Genomic DNA, 7,431 nt, shown 5'->3' with positions numbered 1-7,431 from the left:
ATCTGAGTGTGCCCTGAGAAAGAGATATGTGCAGCTCCTATCGGGATTTGTCGGCACATTCGGGCGGTGTTGCTGGTCTTGTTTTAACCTGTCGAATTGTCTTATTGTACCGGGTTACCAAGTGTGATCGGTGTGTCGCGGGTGGAGGTCTATTCCTTCGTTGACCATGAGAGCTTGTCATGGGCTAAGTTGGGACTCCCTTGCAGGGATTAAACTTTCGAAAGCCATGCCCGCGGTTATGGGCAGATGGGAATTTGTTAATGTCCAGTTGTAGATAACTTAAACCTTAATTGATTAAAATGAATCAACCGTGTCTGTTGCCGTGATGGCCTCTTCTCGGCGGAGTCCGGGAAGTGGACACGGTGTTGGAGTTATGCTTGCGCAGGTTGTCCTTCTAGATTCTCGCTCGCGCTTTGCCTCCTCTTCTCGCTCTCTTTTGCGTATAAGATAGCCACCACATATGCTAGTCGCTTGCTGCAGCTCCACATATATTTGCCTTATCCATTCCTATAAGCTGAAATAGTCTTGATCGCGAGGGTGCGAGATTGCTGAGTCCCTGTGGCTCACAGATACTATAATTCCAGATGCAGGTCCAGGTGATTTCGCTCCAGGTGACGAGTACGAGCTCAAGTGGGAGTTCGACGAGGACTCTCAGCGTTATTATGTTTCCTTTCCCGATGATCAGTAGTGGTGCCTAGTTGGGGTTTGATTCAGGGCCTTGTCGCATGTTGGGTTCTTTTCTATTTTGGCGCCATAGTCGGGCCATGAGTGATTGTTTGGTGGATGTTATTTATCTACTCTGATGTGACATGGCGAGTGTAAGCCAACTATGTATCTCCCCCTTTTATTACATATTACATGGGATGTTGTAATGATTGCCTGACTTGCGACATTGCTTTCAATGCGGTTATGTCTCTAAGTCGTGCCTCGACACGTGGGAGCTATAGCTGCATCGAGGGCGTTACAGTTGGAGACCCATCTTAAAAGGCTTTGTTAAATGGTTTAACTCAGAGGCCTGGCAGCCCATGAAAAGCCTCGATTTGGAGCCTGGCAGCTCGTAAAAAGCCTCGCATATTTCTTTTTTGAGTCATATTTGCTAAGTTTTTCGCCTTTATTGAGGTTCATAATATCTTTTGATAAACCGGTGTCCTTGACTAGGCTTGGCTTTCAACTACAAGTTGTCAGTGCATGATCAATTATAAACCGACGTTCATTACCTCGGTCTAGTTTTGACTAACAAGTTACCAGTGTTATAAAGAAAACCCGGTGGTTATTATATCCCGGTACGGTTTATTATCATAATCCGGCAAAATAAGGACGGAGTTATCTACGCTCCAGATTGGTGTTTGCACCTTTACCATACAAGCAGTTGGTCATCCAATGAGGTATGTTGCACATATTATTTTTTATACAAAAACTTTGATTATTCATCTAAGTATTGTATATTTGTTGAGCATCATGACCCGTCCAGTGGTAAACCACTAGGATACTTTTCAAGTTCTTGTATCCAGGAACACAACTCGTCATGGGTTATGCATAAATAGATCTCAAAAGGTGGAGCAAGGTTTCACATTATCAAAGCATCACAAAACATGCTCGATGGCATGATAGATAAAGGAGTTTTTGCTATCCTATTACATGAAGCTTCCAAACGACTCCAATTGAATAGTTGTTTTTAAGCATTGGCACACATAAGCTGGTAAACTGGCTGCCGGTTTAAGATGCTTCGTCTGGATGGTTTGACGGTTGAGGGTCAGTTGGTGCGATCACTTCTTCTTCATCCCTCCCCAGACGCTGGAAATCAACCGTCGACCAATCGATTCCAGTTAAAGCTTGAAACACGGCTTCTTCATGGATAAGGCTGGAGGGGTTAATGTCAGGAGCATAAGTATGCTTACGGATTGGAGGCACAAGTTCTTCGACTTCATGGATTTTGGCAGGCTGTCTCTTCCCTTCAGCATCATAAGCCGATTGGAAATGAGACAAGTCTGTGTCCTCTGCCAGTTTGCTGGCTATTGGCCGCATTTCTTTGGTTAGCCTTCGGAGGTCATCATTGTCGAAGTTTGAACCGTCCTCCTTCACACCTGGATATCCTTTAATGATGTCCTCCGCTTCAAGATCTGGAATCCATGCCTTGGCTCCGATGAGTGCAGTTAATGCTCCTGCTCTTGCAGCTGCCTTCTTCAGTTCGGTAATCCGGGCTGGTAACATGGCCAGCTTCTCAAGAGTTTCCTTTATCGGTGATGGCGTCGGTTTATTGTAAGCCGCAGTGCAAATAGCCCGCTGGGACCCGGAGTACATCTGTTCAATCAAGGTATAAGCCGCTTTAAGCTTCATCCTTATATCTGTGCCCAGATGAGCAATACGAGTGCCTGTCACGGTTTAAAATCAGCACTCTGATAAATGATAAGGTTTCATGAATTGGACAAACTGCATAAGGAGATAGTTACCAAAGACAATGGAAGTCATGGCGTTGATTTGCTGTTTCAAACCAGTTAGGTCATCTACAACTGGTTTCAGGGCTGCTTCGGCATCATCAGCTCTTTTGGTTAAACCGGCCTTCTCGGTTTCCCAGTCAGCACAATCTTTGTTAAAAGACTCCTTCAGCTTTTCCATCGCTGCCAGGGCTTTGGTCAGCTCCTCTTTGGCTTTCACAGCCTCTACTTGTTGGGACTTCACATTCTCTTGCAAATCAGCGGTTCGGGCATCTCTATTGCTTAGTTCGGCCTGCAACAGTGAAGATATGTCAACAACAGGATATATATTTTCTAAGTACAAAGCATACAACAAGTTATCCACTTCGTACTTGGGGGCTAATGCATATTTGCTCTGATTCACTACATCTTTTATAAGTCTCCAGAACAATGCAAGCATTATCCTTGACACTTGGGGGCTAATGTACATCTGTTCAAAAGGGACGCATGGATTAAAACCCGGATTACCTTGCAAAGCTAAACCGACCTTTTGGGGATACACTGAGGAAAGCTATATAATTACATTGGTAAAGTATCGGTATTGGTTTTCACTAAGGACCTGATATTGTGAGGGTCAGTAGGAGAGACTTAAAGTGTTACAAAGCCCGGTTTACGATTAACATCATAAAACGGCCGTTGGGGGCTACTTGGGCCAGCATATCAACTTTAGAATCAAGAAGTAAAGGGAGATGAAAATACCTCATAGCGTTCCTTCATCAAGTTTACCAAACCGGCTTCATAGTCACGGTTTGAGTGCAGACGGTTTAAGAAACCGGAGTGAAGTTCTTCAGCATTGAGATGGGCATAACTTGATAAGTCAATACTCCATTTGCCTTTTTCCCTAGCAGCACGCTCTTCTTTGGCACTATGTTGGGCCAAGATTACGGGATGGCTAGGAGAGCTGTGGCCCATGCCAGTAATGATGACATCATCTCCTTGGCCTTTAGTGGTTTTTGTGGGTGATGACAGAGTTTCAGTACCTCTCATCGGACTAGCCCGGTTTGGAGCTGCCGGTTCTGTATCAGGCACGGCAGGGTCAGCCTCTGGTGGTTCATCAGTATTCCGGTCTTGAAGGGGCGGTTCATCAGAGGTGGCCTCAGGATGAGGACCATCCGGTTCACGAGTTTGGCCCGGTTCACCTATTTGCTCTTCCTCAAAAACTGCCTGGTCTTCTGACGGATTGTTGACCCAAGCTTTCTTGCTGGGTCTAGCTTTGGCTCTGCAAACAAAATCCAAAGAGGTTTAGCGTCTTATTCAAGATTTGCAATGCATTGGAAGAAAAGGATTTGAAAGCTTACCCAGCCACAATTTTTAGAGGAGGGAGTTGGGTTGCTGTCGACTCGCCAGAAGATGAGGGAGATGTCACCTGATAATTTGAATCAGACGGATTAAGAGGTTGTCTGAAATAACCTGCCTTGGGATAAGAATTGTCAGAAGTGGGAGAGACCTCAGACCGGCGCTTCCAAACCGGGGTATCAGGTAAACCGGCCGAAGTAACCTGTTGGCCACTGTGCCGGGTTACCCGCGAGCTTCATGCTGCTATGTCTTCAAAATAAATGTTGGATCCAAGTAAGCAGGAGGATGAGAAAAGCTTACTTTCCGGACTGCTTGACGGATTTTTTGTGTTGGCATACAGTCTGAACCTGAGGAAAGGGTAATTACCTCTACATCATTAGCCTCGCTGCCTTCTACGTCCTCCTTATAAAGATCATTGTTAATGAGGTGCATGAAAAAGGAGCCAAGTGAGTCAAGTTCTACCTCAACTTCTGGATCATCTGCATCTTCATCAAGCTCCATGCTGATCCGGTCAGCTGTTTTCTGCTTTGAGGTACGCTTGAAAGCTTTGGTTTTGGGACGGGATGGCTTTGCCGCTTTATCTGCGGATTTCCATTTCCAGAAGGGATCATCACCCAGTTCATACACAAACAGATGAAGGTTCACAAGTTGAACAATCAAAAGATATCAAAGATAAAAAGGAAGCATTGTGCTTACAGCAGGCGGTTTATTCTGAGTGTAGAAGGGGCTCAAGCCGGTTTGGCGACAGACTGATTCTAGTTCATTCAAAATTTTCTTAACACTTTCAGTGACCTCTTCATCGGTTACCTGAATGTTGATGTCGCGTTGGGGGTCTTCAACCTCACCGGTATACTCACACATTAAACCGGGGCGGCGGCTTAGTGGCAAGACGCTCCACGATATCCAGCAACGCACAAAATCAACGACTGTTAAACCGTTGGCCATAAAGGCCCGGAGCTTGGCGAGTTGAGGGGCATATTTGGCCCGTTCCGCAGAGCTTAAACGTTGTGGGAGTGGGTGAGTGTTGGAAAGCCAGCGATCATGATAGCCTGGAAGAGGGTTTTCATCTTCAGGGGAGGTATCTATGCAGTAGAACCAAGTCTGGTTCCATTCCTTAGGGCGACTATGCAGTTTGACATGAGGGAATTCAACTTCCTTCCGCTTTTGAATAGAAACACCACCAAGTTCAGTGTTGGGACCATTTACAAATTCTGTACGCCGGTTCAGATGAAAGAAGTCCTGGAACAGCTCAGCAGTCGATTCTTCTTGTAAGTACACTTCACAAAAGACCTAGAAGTTGCATAGATTGGACATCGAGTTGGGTCCGATATCTTGAGGATGGATTTGGAAACTGGCAAGTACATCTCGGCAGAACTTTGACTCTGGAGGTTTGAAACCACGGCCTATGTGGTCGACAAAGACCACAACCTCACCCTGCCTCGGGGTTGGAGGATTTTCTGTTCCTGGAACTCGCCATCGAATTTCAGTTTTCTTAGGCAAGGTGCCGATGCTGACCATTACGTTCAACTGTTCCTCGGTGACCCGGGAACGAGCCCAATTGCAAGCGGCAGACTGTTTGGCCATTGTGAAACAAAAAGCTGGAAAAGAAATATCGGTTTACAAATCATTCATGGTGGTATGCAAGATGCAGTGGAATAAATATATATAGGTATGTGAAATTGCGTAAACCGGAGACGAATACAATAGTGAATGACAAGGTCATATCAAGAGCACACATGTGTTGTTAAACCGGACTATTACAATCAACATAAAGAAGGTTTGCTGGTTTATTAGGGGACTAATGGTATGAGATAGATTGTTTTTACAAAGGTAAACCGCCTACATGGTACAGAGGATACAGATCTAAGGCGAAAAGGGCTAAGTAAGGAAAAACAAGTTTCACAGGATCACATGGGAATTTTGGATCTACCGAAGACAGAAAGGTAAAAAATATTTTGACCTAAAAAGGGTAGGACCCAAAGCAGGTTGTAAAAGTTCAGATCAGTTCGTGCAAAAAGTTTGTGGTGGTAGCAGAAAATAAGCCATTACGTGGAATATATGAACATTGAGATTTTCTATCCATAGACTAAGGAGGAACAGGAAAGAGCAGCACTGGAACTCCGATGAACTTCAATGAACTGCGAAGAACAAGGAAACCTAGACAGATCTACAAGGGGGAAAAGAAAAGGACTTACAGTGACTGTTGAAGCAATGGAGGAACACCACAGCTCTCTGGTAACAGTCAGGTTGATGCAGCGGCCTTTGTCGAAGCAGAGGAGAAACTCGGTAACGACGGCGGCGCTCAGAGGCAGAGGTGTCGCGAGGAGGAAGAAGAAGTGAACGAGATGAAGGGAAAAATGACAAGGACCCGTGGCCCTATTTATAAGGCGAAGCGATAAGGCGATGAGTGCGGGAATCGAGGAGCTCAAAAATGGATAGTTAATAATGGTGTCGCTTCGATGACTGGATATGCATTAATGAAGGTAATCCTCAACTTCAATGGATAGATGACGTCACGGCGGGTTATCATGATCCTGGAGTATGACGTCACAGCAGTTTACAAGATCAAGGTGAAGATGCAAGGGAGGAATTTTTCTAAGTATTGAAGATTGACACGAACAAGTTCAAACCAATCTGGGGCCTAATGTTGGGGACATTACTACTGGACATAAACCGGCCAGGAGTAGCCGGATTAGCTTTACGAAGATTAGAAGCCCATGAAGATGTAAGAATGATGGCGCTTTATGAAGGCCCAAGGCCCAGAGGCGAGTTAAGGCATGTAGATGTAAACCGACCTAATTATGTAACTTGCATTGTAAGATAGGAAGTGTAAAGACCGAACCGGACACGTTTATGATCCAGCTTCAGGACTCTGTAAACCAGCGGGCGTCAACCTATGTATATAAAGGGACGACCCGACGGCGGTTTAGGGATGACAGACAATAACTCGAGAGCCAGACAGAGCGGATCCGCTCCCTGGTCTTCGAAACCCTAGCAATACCAATCACAACTAGATGTAGGCTTTTACCTTCATTGAAGGGGCCGAACTAGTATAAACTCCCCGTGTCCCCTTTTCCGGTTTAACCCCTTTAAGTTAACCCGTTGCGATGGCTCCACGACTAAGTCCTTTCACGAGGACATCTGCCGTGTCAAACCCACGACATCAAGTATTTCATTTTTCTTAAGAGGATGATCAGGCAAGGCATTAAGTAACTTGAGAAGCCTCCCTTAAGCTTGTGGGAGACTCTCTTCTTTAATTTGCACAAAGTTGTATATTTCCTTTAAAGCAGCTTGTTTCTTATGAGCAGGGAAATATTTAGCAGAGAAGTAATAGATCATATCCTGGGGATTACGCACACAACCAGGATCAAGAGAATTAAACCATATTTTAGCATCACCCTTTAATGAGAACGAAAATATTTTAAGGATATAAAAGTAGCGAGATCTCTCATCATTAGTGAACAGGGTGGCTATATCTTTTAATTTAGTAAGATGTGCCACAACAGTTTCAGATTCATAGCCATGAAAAGGATCAGATTCAACCAAAGTAATTATATCAGGATCAACAGAGAATTCATAATCCTTATCAGTAACACAGATAGGTGAAGTAGCAAAAGCAGCGTCAGGTGTCATCCTAGCATTTAGAGATTGTTTATTCCAT

This window comes from Triticum dicoccoides, chromosome 6A (genome assembly GCF_002162155.2).
Source record: "Triticum dicoccoides isolate Atlit2015 ecotype Zavitan chromosome 6A, WEW_v2.0, whole genome shotgun sequence".
Classification (NCBI taxonomy): Eukaryota; Viridiplantae; Streptophyta; class Magnoliopsida; order Poales; family Poaceae; genus Triticum; species Triticum dicoccoides.
This window is presented reverse-complemented; position numbering follows the sequence as displayed.